This window comes from Limanda limanda, chromosome 7 (genome assembly GCF_963576545.1).
Source record: "Limanda limanda chromosome 7, fLimLim1.1, whole genome shotgun sequence".
In the NCBI taxonomy this organism is placed as follows: Eukaryota; Metazoa; Chordata; class Actinopteri; order Pleuronectiformes; family Pleuronectidae; genus Limanda; species Limanda limanda.
In genome coordinates this window covers 20270483-20284380 of record NC_083642.1, presented here as the reverse complement: position 1 = coordinate 20284380, position 13898 = coordinate 20270483, and the positions used below count along the sequence as shown (strand labels likewise).

The 13898-nt window shown below is 38.3% G+C and overlaps 1 long non-coding RNA gene across 1 annotated transcript; it reads left to right on the top strand.

Annotated features, from left to right (window-relative positions):
• Nucleotides 1-424: 424 nt before the first annotated feature.
• On the top strand, nt 425-4379 carry LOC133005214 (uncharacterized). Its single transcript, XR_009678362.1, has 5 exons — nt 425-953; nt 1762-1907; nt 2259-2417; nt 2559-2654; nt 3384-4379. It is a non-coding gene; the product is annotated as an uncharacterized LOC133005214 (long non-coding RNA).
• The last annotated feature ends 9519 nt before the right edge of the window (nt 4380-13898 follow it).

The following is a 13898-nucleotide window of genomic DNA, read 5'->3' as shown; positions in this document are numbered from 1 at the left end:
TCTAACTTATTTTTAAAAGTTGAGTGAGCAAATTTTTTTTTTAAATGTTGAGCAAACCCAAAGTTTCAAGTTTACAAATAAGTAGTGCAGTCAACTGAACATTTTAAGTTGAGGAAACTTCAAATATTGCTTAGCCAGCTCCGGGATGCAAATATAAGTTCAGATTGAATGATATGAATGCATTTATATATGGAATATATCTACTTAGATATGTATATATAAACACACACACACAAACAAACATATATACATATGTGAACATATATATTTATGTCTTGTATTATTATTATACACATTTACACACACATATAAAATATATATATATATATATATAGCATGTTCAGATTTCTTTTTACCCCTTACTTTGTATTCACCTTCTGTCGTCTTGGAGTTTCAATTTTACCACTTTTACCAACCACATTATTAAATGTCCCCCTATGCCCATCCACTGCAGCCACACAAGCAGTGATAAAGATAAAAAGAGAGAGTGGGGCTACGTATTCTCCACACAGGCTTGAGTGGAGAATACGTAATTTACCCTCGACAGCCGACATTTAACGGAGCAAACAGCGGAGAACTTCTTCAACATGGATGACATTAAATTAATAATTGAAGTGGAGAAGTGCAGTGAAAAAAAAGATTAATGATGGGACAATGTTGGTTAATGTTGGAGCAAGCGCTGCACGGCGCTTCAGCGTGGCTTCCGCGTCCGGAAAGCGACGTCATGACGTAGTCAGCGTCACTGCGCACTCGTGTTTTGAGACGCCAGCCCAGCGCTCTCAGGTAGAGTGGGCTTGTCCGGACATGTTGGGGTGTAGTTGATCAGATTCACGTCCTTCTATCGCAAGTTCCGCCGCCTGATATCGCCCGACGGCAAGTTTTGTCGACTGATGTCCTCCGACCGCATGTCCTACGGCTGCGTGTCCTCCTCACTTTCTTCCAGCACTAACTAGGTAAGACTCCCGCCGCTATTTTACTGGTTATTCTGCGACCCGTTGTCTTTCGAATGCAATGATTCACAACGTTTACAAAACTACATGTGTAAGCTATCCATAAAATCTACCTGTTAGCTACCCGTGAAAGCCACGTGTTTGCTAACTTTCAGCTACATGTGAAAGCCACGTGTTTGCTTACTTTAAGTTATCTGTAGACCAACCCCACCCAAACCACCGTGCTACGTTTATAAACTACCAACGTGTTAAGTTGAGTTATCAATAAAATAATGGTAAATTTTGATGATCTTCTCCTTGTGTATACTGGGGTATGTGTCGTCTGTTGGTGTCTTTTCTGTTTGAATCTTAGCATAACGGTGAATTTAACAATTAAGCTTTCATACAGAGCTCGTTCACGTGTTATTTATTTCAAAATAACTACTTCTTATTTCATACATTTCCCACAAATATGGGGAAATGTAACTCAAATAGCCCTACATAGTTCTGTGTTTAATTTATTTCAAAGTACACCTACACTTGCCTCTGTATTTTTCTTCTCTTCATAAGAGTTTGGTGTTTTCCTTTGTAACAGGTAAAAATAGCTATAAAAGTCAACAGTTCTTTATTGTTCTATAATTTCATAAATGCAACTTTATAAGCTTTCTTATCAAATATGTTTCTCAGCTCCAGACAAATTTTATTTGGGCGAAGAGTGGGCAAAATGGTTCTTTTGATGTAAAGGTTGCCTACCTCTGCCTCAGCCAAATTGAGTTTGTTCATTTGGGTGGTGTTAAACTCATAAACTAAATGTGTTTTCCTTGTTTCACAGGATTTGGATGCAGTGTAAGGAGTGCAAGTTCTCGCACCCTAATCAGGATATTCTCCTCAAGCATTACCGACTTTGCCACTACCGGGGACGCTTCTGGCCACTGCCGTGCCTGTACACTGACTGCTGCTGCACTTTCAAAACAAGCGGTGGGTTAAAATGCCACCTTTCAAGAGTACACACAAAGTCCAGAAAAACTGAAGTAGAAGTCACCTTTTTTTGTCAATTGTGTGACTTTAAAGACATCTGTGCCCCAAAGAAATACATAGCCCATCTAAGGACTCATTTGAGGCAGCATGTGACTGTTTATTGTTTACTGTTTACTGTTGGTAAGATTTTTTTTTTATATAATGTGTAATGTCCTAAATGCTCTACCAATTCCACCATTCTGCTCAGCTTCCGGATGTAGCAAACCTTTTTAGTTTATAACTGTACAATATTGGCACCTTCTGTAATTGGAGTCTGTATTAACACTAATACTGTTATTTCTCCTCTCTTAGATATATGCTGAGTTTTTTTGAATCACTCAAGTGGATCTAAAGAAGACATTCTTCACATCTTTGGATGCACACGCCTCAAACCTGATAAAGCTTTACAGAACACGTAGCAGGACACTAGAAAAGGACTTAAAGGCCCTCCTTGACAACCTTGATGAACAGGTAATGCAAGTAGGAGATAAATTAAGGTTTTCTGAGAGTGCAATTGCAAACAGACATTAACATAAATTGTGAATAGGTGTGGTGTGATTGTATTTTCAGGCCATGGTATATATTTTTTTTAACTTTATTTGTGTCTTTCAGACAACCAATGTGCTTGCACAAAGGAAGGCCACAGCTCTCCGAGGTCTACCTCTCTATTTGAGGGAGAATCCAGGCAACGTCCTGAAGACATGTCTGGTAAGAATACTTCGGTTTATACCATTGAAGTTTTTTTCTTCCATTTTTTTAATAGCTGGGCCAATATAAATATACAAGGGGCAAGTACATCTCTGATTAAGGAGCAAACGCATTCATTTGATAGGAATATGCAATAAAACCACTTATTTATATTCCCTTTAATGTAATATAAGTAGTTATCCCTAATTAAGGCTGAAATCTTTAACAATAAAAGTAAAAACACATTATCAAGAGGTCATCTATGAGGGTTGACCTAAAAAAAACCTTAAATCAGTAAATTTTGCTGCAAGTTTTAGTGTTTGGATTGTGGCCGATTTTATATGCACTGTCAGGGTGAGATATTGTCCATCCTTTTTGGATTGTTAACACTTATGGAATCAAAGGATTATCCCACACCTTTTAAACTGCACACCAGCTGAATTTTAAGAGCACCTTTAGAAAAAAAATGCCAGATTTCGCACAAATTATCCCTTCACATGGATTAATTGATGACATCTGGGTGGTCAAAATTTATCTGGTGGCCTTACAAATTGTATTTTTTAATGTATCTTAAATTTGTCGTTAGGAAATGTCTTCATATTTTGAACAGTGGTCACTTGCACTCAAAGTTTAACTCATAAAGGTGCATGTCACTTTACTCATGGGCAGGGGTATATAATTTATTTATAAATGTGGTGATGAAAACATTAAAAATTTAAGTAATGTCTGTTTGTTTTCTCTATGATACAGACTCGGAGGAAACGTCCGTTGCAGGTGTTCAACTTGGCATAGTCACCATTGTTGAAGATGATGTTGGGAGAGCTCACTCAATGCCCAGAACAATCAACATTGCCCTTGTCATCGAGGAAAAGGTTGTTGTGGAGGACATCTCTGACATCAGTACAGCCATTGTCCTTCTCTTTGGATGCATCTACAACCTCAACCTGGACTACCCCAAAGGGTTGAGGTACACTTTTGAGGCCCTTCAAAAGATTTTTATGAACCTTGGCACTGAGTGTTCTGCCCGTGTTCAGGCTCTGAAAAACAACTTGTTAAAGTAGCCCGATACCATGACACATAGACATGTGTTCAATGCACATATTTGCACACATTGACATGTCACTTTATTCCTCAAAATATGTTTTTAAGTTCAGTAGTAGCTACACAAATCCCATGTTCCCATTTGAAGTTAGTGTTTACTAACTGCTGGATTTGTTTGTCTCTGAAACTAAACACGTTTGTGTCTTGTTACACGTTTTTATGGATGCACTTTCTATAGACATGTCACTTTATTCCTCAAAATATGTTTTCAAGTTCAGTAGTAGCTACACAAGTTTGTGTAGTGTTGCTACGAATCCCATGTTCCCATTGGAAGTTAGTGTTTACTAAGTGCTGGATTTGGTTATCTCTGCAACTGAACACGTTTGTGTCTTGTTACATGTTTTTTATGGATGCACTTTCTTCACTGCTGGGTTTGGCCAGTGGTTTCCTCAAGTATCTGACTAACACATGTTTTGTGATTCATAGTGTCAATCATACTGTTTTCTATATTATAGCTAAAGTATTGAGAGCTGGTTCTGCACTTTGTTATGTGTTTACATATTCTATCTTTGAAAATAATTGTATAATGTTACCAAGTTCACTTAAGCATCCCTGCTGCTGCAATTTCAATGTTGCCTTTTTTGTAGTTATTGGATGTATATAATGTTAACCCCTGTGTTCTTAATAAACAGATTCTTTATAGAATTTTGCTGTTATTATTGAATTTCCACAACAGTATGAATAGAGTAAACTTGAGTTAGCTCAACTGATGGGCAGCAAAGTTGAGTTAACTAAGCATTTCAAGTTTAAGTTTAAGTTCTCTCGACTGAAACTATCCAGTTCTGTTGATGTATGTTTTCAAATCATTAGCATGCATATAATCTAGTATTCCTAACTTGTAGATTTGAGTAGCTCTGAATGGAGATGTTAAGTTAGTCTAACAGAACATCACCATTCAGAGCTACTCTATATAACATTTTGAGTGAACTTAATTATTTAAGTTGACACAACTCACAAGCCCTTAAGTGAGGTCAACTCAAAAAAGCGTTGCAGCTGGTTGCTTTACTTTTTTAAGTTGAGTCAACTTTTCTTTTTTTACAGTGTACATAAAATAACTGTTAAATAAAAGAGGTCAAGAAAAATGACCATCACAAATTCTCTTGTAACTCACTCTGATCCAATGGTGATGTCTGTAACCATCTGTCCAAAACAGAGGACAGTCTGTTTAGAATGGGTTAATAATCAATGAATATTTGGCATTTGCTTCAAAAAAATTACTTAAAAGTGACTTATCAGATCACAACCTAGCAACATCCCAACTACTGAACAATCAGATCACATCAGTGGAACAAATTAAGCAATCATTGCCACAGGATCCCGAAATGGACAACAGTGCAGAGTTTAGAATAAAGCGACTGAAAAAGATCCATAATTTCCAGGAAGGGATGGGGAAACTTAATTATCAAAACATAATTATATCAACTACTGAAACTAAACTGTGACTTAATAAAAGTGATTGACAAAATGATTAAAAAAATTTAAAATATAAACTCAGAGACGAAAGCCCCTTGAATAAAGCTATTTAACTGTTACATTATGTTTTTTAGATATTTACCTGTTATTGAACAGACATCTCACTAACCTCTCTAATGCGATGGCTGGAACTGCTTCTCTTTGGCCAGGTGTCTGATGTCAGATGGTTGTGATGCTGGAGCTATTTACAGTGGATTTTCCGTACTTGGCTCTGTCAGTCTTTATAAGAGCCAAGTTGTTGCAGTCGGTTTTAAAAAGAACAGCTCACAGCAGTAAGTTGTTCCAACAGGCAAGTGTGTGTCACATCAGAGAAACACAATCCTAAGAACATACAGACAGTCAGAGCTGGAAGGAAGTTTAAGTGCCAAGTTTTATCTTTTTTTCAGCTCAACGATTTCATGTTGTTGATTCTCAAACATCATAAAAAGATTTGTCATTTTCCCAGCAACCAAACTTTCAGCCCCTTTTCTAAAATATACATGCACTTTCCATTTTGTTATAAGTTGTATTACGCCATACTTTCGTATTTCAGCTGACATTTTTTCATTAATTTATTGTATTATAATACTCGCTTAACGCTGTCATGGTTTTAGAACTATGACCAACAGTAGATACCTGTAAACATTGGTTGTTTTACACGCTTAGAACATACAAGGAACCAGATGAACTCTAACTTGGGTTACACTAGAGATTATTTCAGTAACTGCCTTCATGGTGTAGGATCGAAAAATACAGAAAAGAAATTATATAAAGAAGGAATTCAAGTGGAGTAATTACTATAAACAAAGTATCCGCAAACAGCATCACTAAAGCGTTGTAGATACTTGACAAAATGTACACAGGAGCTGTTCAGTGTAATGAGAGAATCAAGTGGAGGGAACAGAGCTGTTGACAGGAAGTCACCGATGCTCGGAGCCCAGGCCGTTTGCCTTTGGAGACAGATTGATGTTTTGTTATGGGACAGATGGTGGGTTTCAAAAAGAGATTTCTTTCAGTGTGTTTTGGCTGCGTGACAGTTACATCGATCAGAGTGGTTCAGTATATAAAAGACTGACCTTCACTGCAGATTTTAGTGTTTTATTTGGTGTTAGTTTACACAATGACACAATGTAAAAGCCTATGTACACACATTAAGGGCAGCTGTGCCTGAGGGGTAGAGCGGTGGTGCGCAAGGTCGGCAGTTCGATCCCCAGTCTTAACCATCTGCATGCCGAAGTGTGCTTGGACAAGATGCTGAACCCCTAATTGCCCATTATAGATCAAAAAAGTGCTGCTAATAGATTCCCTGTATGAATGTGTGTGTGAATGGGTGAATGGCAAACTGTACTGTAAAGCACTGTGAGTGGTCATCAAGACCAGAAAAGCTTTATATAAATACAGACCGTTTATGTTCTTGTGATTTCATTCTCGTTTCCAACTATGTTTTTAGCAAACACTACGGTTTTGACATACTTTCATTGCGTGAAACAACTGAAACTTTCCCAGAGTGACGTGATCCAACACTTTGGCACACACCCTTTATTTATACTGTATATATGATAAGATGCTGCGATCCAGCTACAATCGGCATGTGTTTCACTTGCATACTCAGGACAAGCTGTGGACGATTAATAAGTGTTTCACACTGATGGTAATTTAGATATGCTCGTCCACAGCCTATTGTCAGCTCAGATCATCAGGACTCATGCAAAGTCAGTGATTTATCTCCAGCAGCCAGTGAAGCATCAGCAGACTCAACATCGACTAACTGGTCACTCAATTACCAAACATTACAATATTAAATCAGACAGTAAAAACTTTTTGTCTTTGAATTATCCACTGCATACATTTTCTGTCGTGTTGGGCCACTGTCCTATTTTTTTCCATTCCCATACCAACATATTAGCATGTGAGGATTTTCTGCTATTAGTGTTATTTTCAATGCTCAAACGCTTGAATGAACTGGAATCAGAGATAGTTGCACCAAAATATACAGATTTTATTAACAATGCATGACAAAAAAGGCTCATCCCCATTTAACTAAGTGGCACAAAAGGTCTAAATGCAGGACGCAGCAGAGATGGAGGCAATTTACACACATAACAAAAATCGAATTTTGTATGAAATGAAAAAACAACTAAATTAAGCAGTGTGGGACCAGACTGCACCATCAGAAAGTGGAAGGTATACATAGATTTAACAAACAATAACTACACAAAAAACTAGGCAATACATTTCAAAAGTGTTCTGCAACACTGATATTTGATTATTCAAAGCAAGTTACGGTGACTTAAACTATTTACTTGAAACACACACACCAGAACACACATGCAAATGTGGCTACTCGACACCCAGTCATTCCAGTACAGCAGAAAGACCAACAAGTACACCAAACAGAAGAAATTCACCATTCAATGATAAGTCAGAATTTAATAAGACCATGACATACAGCTCCTCTAATGGTGTCTATTTAAAAAACTAAAGAAACAGAAGCAAATTTGTAAAGAAAACATTGCAAACCTTTTGTAATGTAAAATGTTCATTTTGCTGAACTGGAACACAATCATTGTCCCATTTGGAGACATGCAGGTGGCTGAAAATCCTGAGCAGCCTTAGTCGGTCACCAAACATCCATATTTTAACAATTTTTAAAAAAAATGATTCTTTAGTTTGATACCATGAGATAAATATACATGTCACATTCTTATGTTTAATTATTCAATTCTGGCTTTTAAAACAGTTTATATAGAAAAAATGGATCCTACCAAACAAAGGTCTCATGTGCTCTCACTCAAAACAGAAAGATAAAAAAAAGGCCCAGGTGATCTTCCTGCACCCCTTAATAGACTCCAACTCTTGGCCTTGGGCCTAGTGTTTGACTTCCTGTTGGCTTTCCTCCCACTTCAGCACAGTAGTATGTGGCTGCGATCCAGAAGCAGACTTCTTGATGAAGACGGTTGCGTCACTTTAAGAATTGCTGCCAACAAGAATCGTGAGATGGCATTTTCTCCTTGATAAGGTGATAAGAAACAATGCTTCAGGAAATTCAAACAGCCTCTAAAATACTCCTGTCACCTTTCCTTCAACATTAGTATATTTGTGCCTGTTCTCGAGACCTGAGGTTAGATAGAATAAAAGGTTCTGAGCAACTTGATGTCTTTGATTGAGGCTGTGAGCCAAAAAGCATCAGTCTAACAGTAAAGTTGTTTTACATGCTGAAAGTGCTGCTGGACTTTTGACCTCTTTTCCTCTCCGTGAACCTTGGCAGAAGGTGAACAAGTCGTGCCAGAAACTTCACATTCCTCTGAGCAGCCTCTCAGAATTCGATCACAGCGGAAAGTCAGACATTAGCTTACATTTAAAATACATGTTTATTTGTGTGTATTACGAGAAACGGGTGGAGGAAGGAGACAGTAGTGACAGAAGTGATGGCTTTTGAATCATCAACACTGACCCTCTGAACAGTTACCATGTTCATTCTGCTCCACCACCCATACAAATACACTTACTACACATATATTCATATTATTTAATTTAATATTCCCCCCGCTTCACCCGGTAAACTGCTGCCTAATTTTGCTATGTTATATGTTATATGTTATATGTTATATGTTATATGTTATATGTTATATGTTATATGTTATATGTTATATGTTATATGTTATATGTTATATGTTATATGTTAGAGGTTATATGTTAGAGGTTAGAGGTTATATGTTTTATGGTATGTTATTTTATTTTTATTTTGTAAAGCCCCTGCCTGCCAGGTCACAAGATCACAGGTCCCACTTACTACGTACTTACTACATATATATTCATATTTTTTAATTTAATATTCCCCACTCCTTCAACCGGTAAACTCCTGCTTTTATACTAAGTAGATGTTGCCTGCCAGGTCACAAGATCACAGGTCACACTTAATAGGTACTTACTTCACATATATTCATATTATTTAATTTAATATTCCCCACCCCTTCACCCTGTAAACTGCTGCTTCATTTTAATATGTTATACGTTATATGTCATATGTTATATGGTATGTCAATTTTTAAATTTTTGTAAAGCCCGTCTACTGTGTAGAGGCTGCCTGCCATGTCCCAAGAATTTTGGGACAATAAACTTTGATTTAATTTGATTTGATTGGACAGTAGAACTTCACCGTAATTTGGCAGGTAAAAATAGGACCAACAGATGGGTTTCCACCAAGGATTTTATTTTTTGTTTGTTTTGATGTGGTGTTTTAATGCACTATGACAGATGGATTCAACTTCAGAGGTATAACAAAGTCAGCAACTGCTTAATGATTGATGCATTTTGGGGAATAAGAGTATTCCTTTTTTTGCTGCAATTCAGATGAGGAATCAGTTCCACCCTCGAACTGTTCACTTCAAGACACTGTGTTAATGATAAACCTGGAAGTGCAACCTGGACACATCATCATCAGGTGTTTCAGGTTGTAACACCCTCACTGAGGAGTTGCAGCAGGGCATGATGACCCCCGACTTGTCTCCTGGTCGGGCATTACACCACTAAAACCCTTTCTTCAAGAGCCTGCAGGACCTCTCTGCAGCTTCCAAAATGTTTTTTTAAGGCTTTCCTTCTTTGCAGTCCAACATTCTGGAGGAGCTGACGAGTCTGACGTAGAGTCTGGCCTGCAAAGCCTGTACATCCCACTCCCACCTACTCACAGAAAGCTTTCTAATCGCTCCTTGAGCACTCAGCTACCAGGTCAGCATACTTTGCTTGTTTGCTTTCCTGGACTTCCTTCATTCTGTCTTCCCAAGGGACAGTCAGCTCAAGTAACAGCCCTGCTTGGTTAACCTGGACCTCAGGATCATGTCTGGCCTAAGTGGGGTAACTGCAGTAGGGAGGGAGAACAACAACAACAACAAAAGAAAAGACACTTGAACACAACCAGCAGCTGACAATCCCTGGTTGTTGCATGCAGCCCACCCTGGATCTGTGGCTGAGACTCACAGATGCTCAATCAAAGGGGAATCAAGTAGTGGGACGAGAACTGAAATCAAACTGTTCGAGTTCATGTCCTCCAATAACTGCACAAACATTCCTTCATATTGTCAGCTGTCTCATCTGAAAAGGAATCGCATTTACCCTCTGATTGTTTTACAAATGTTTTCAGAGAAATAAAACACCATGTTCCTCTCCCAAACCAGAACAAAGAAATGTCAAGCACAAGTCGTGTGTTTGTTGTTCATAATTACCTTATTAGTTAATGATGCCATAACTTTATTCAACAACACCAAACTTTCAACAAACAGCTTGAGGACTTTTCAAAAAGCTGATTGCTGCGACAGTTGTGAGACAGATTGAGTTTACCTCGGTGTGGAGTCCCACGTCTCTGTAACAGTCTGTGCCAGCAACACGACCCAAAACAACAGCGGAGCAGCTGACAGATGAGGACGAGTTGAAAGACCGGAGAGACGGGGGGGCAACGTTAATGAGAGTCTGCCTCAGTAACTGGTGAGCGGAGGGAAAGAAGAACAAAACTTTAAACTTCTGTGAATAAATGAGAAGACATGAGCTGATGGGCAAATAAATGAAGACAAGATAAATCCACACAGACAATATTCCTCTGGCACATATTTACCACATGGTTTTCAAAACCCAGTCATAATCATAGAACACTAAAAACAACATTCATACTCCAATTGATGAAGAAGTTGTTGTGTATCTGAGGGGACATACAGATTACCTCCCATGTTGAGTCTGTCAATTTATTGCTACCTGTCTTAAATATGAAATGCATTGTTCACTCTCTTTTTCAGAAATACATATTTGAAGGCTAGATGGCTAAATTATATATTTTTACACAAATATTGATACATAGATAGCTAGATAGATAGATAGATAGATAGATAGATAGATAGATAGATAGATAGATAGATAGATAGATAGATAGATAGATAGATAGATAGATAGATAGATAGATAGATAGATAGATAGATAGATAGATAGATAGATAGATACATAGATACATACATAGATACATAGATACATACATAGATACATAGATAGATAGATAGCATCATCAAATACAGAAGTCTTATGATTGGTGGATAATTTAAGGCAGTATATGTGGATTTGTTTAACGTCAGTTCAGCAAGTAAATGGTAAATGGATTTGTATTAATATAGCGCTTTTCTAGTCTGATGAAGACCACTCAAAGCGCTTTACAGTACAGTTTCACATTCACCCATTCATACACACATTCATACAGTGCATCTATTTGCAGCACTTTGTTATTCTATGGGGGGCCATTCACGGTTCAGCATCTTGCCCAAGGACACTTCGGCATGCAGATGGTTCAGACTGGGGATCGAACCGCCGACCTTCAGGTTGGAGGACGACCACTCTACCCCTCAGCCACAGCCGCCCAAGTCACCACTATGTGATAAATTCTATGTCAAATCAAAACCAACATATGCAGTAGTAGTATTAATGCAGATCACAGCTGTAAAATGATGGCCGACTGTTGTGTGCTGTAGATGAGGGTGAGCAGAGAGAGGCTGATGGCCACAGACAGACTCTGGTGCAGGTTAAAGGTCAACGTGGACGTCAGTGACATTACCCAGCACCTGCCACAGCAGCTGAAGGAATGGAGTGAGGTGAGAGGAGGGGTCTCTGATTGGAGGGAGGCTGATTCTGCTTGTTACCAGGTGTTACTATAGTAACAACCTATAGGCTTCTGTGCTGCTAGCTTGAATAATGATAATGATGATGATGGTGATTGTGCACATATGTTTTGTGCGTGCACGCGTGTGAGTGTGTTTGTGTGTTTGTGTGCATGCATGCATGTGCGTATGTTTTTAAATAGTTACGTCCTGGTTCTTCCTTAAATCATATTCAAAAAAATCTAAATGAGAGAAGATAAATACAGGTTTGGTTTTGAAAAATCAAGATGTGTTCATACAGGTCAACTGGCGCACCCACAGAAGTGTTGTTGTGTAATGTGATTATTATCTGTCACTACACTTCCTGATAGTATTCATTCTGATGGAGTGTAGTGAGGCAGCCATGACTCACACACACACACAAACACACACACATACACAAACACACACACCACACACACACGGCTATAGAGCTTTAGACAAAGGGTCTAAGCATCTGTTAGCACTAGAAACTGTTTACACAAACACATTCTGCAATGACACAGACTAAACCATTCGACTGACCTACACTGTGACTTCACATTCTCCAAAAATGTGAAGGACCCCCCCCCCCCCCCCACTGACAAAGACCAATTTAATCTAATTAGTTCAACTGTGCTTCTCTCAACATCTTTAAAACGTCTCTGTGTGAGAATGTAAAATGCGTGTCTGAAGTTAGGTGACAGGGAAGAAAAATAGTTCTAACCTCTGGGTCGACCTCTGTATCAGCAGGAAGCCGCATGAGTACAAAGAGTTCACATGTGTATGAAACCATTGCCTCACACACACGCACCCACACACACACACGGTCACACATAGCCACATGTGAGTCAGGGAAGGTGCAGAACAGCCTTGAACAGATATTACAGCCCCCCCCCCTCTATGTTTGATGCCTCTGAATGCCTCAGTTATCACAGTTCAGCTCATGGTCTGAACGTGCAGTGCATGTGTGTGTGTGACAGAGGAAGTAAAGAGTGATAAAGAAAGAGAGGAAATGAGACGGAGAAATGTTTTCCCTGCATTAATGTATTTTTAATGGTTTTCATATTGCACAATGAATAGTTAATGAAAGTCATTCCAGCTGCGACAATGGGAAATTAATTGAAAACCTGGTGTGAAAAGACATGAACTAAACACAGCAGCACAAAACTCCAAAAGTGCCTGAACACAACATACAGCAACTGGCTTATTAAAAAACTCAAAATAAATGTGTGGCTGTGTTAACTGCCCTTTGACGTATCCTCTCTCTCCACAATAAGAAGTATGTGACCTCAAGAAAGGCAGAATTATGGTGATCTCTAAGAAACTTATTCTTCTGGCTTGGAAGTCTACTTCTCCACCCTGCTTCACACACTGGCTTAACGAGATGTTCTCTGTAATTCAAATGGAAAAACTGCGTTACCACAAAGGCAACACACAGAAAAAGTTTGAGAGAACATGGGGACCTGCTTTGGCGCAGTGCAATATATCTTTAACTCCACAACAACCCTAACCTACCTGGCTACATTAGTTGATGTAGTATATTGCTCTGTTCACTTATTCGTTTTACCTGGTCCTATATTTTAGATAGGGCTATTGTGAGAACATTCCCGAAAGACCATATATGTAATTGAGTAATCTGTCTGGCAGCTTGTTTTTATTTTTGTTGTTTGTTTTTGGTGTGTGATTTTACCCTATGTTTTGTTTTGTTTTTGTTTGTAAATTTGTATTATGTATTGTCAACACTTTGTTATGTATCTGAAAATTGTAAATAAAGTATTAAAAAAAGAAAGAAAGGCAGGATTAATAAATATAAGATTAGTTGTGGCTACAGATCCTTCGTGAAAAATATTGTCCACCTACAGAAACATTCTCGTTCAACCAGCCACGTCTGGTTACACAGCACAACTTCACATACGTGTGTGTGTGTGTGTAGAAGGTAAATGTACATTTATATGGTTCCACAATCCAACACCAACACTTCTTTATGCTTTTTGTACCACAAATTACAAACATCTCTCTGATCATATTTACTCACTTGAATTGAAAACAACGTGGACAC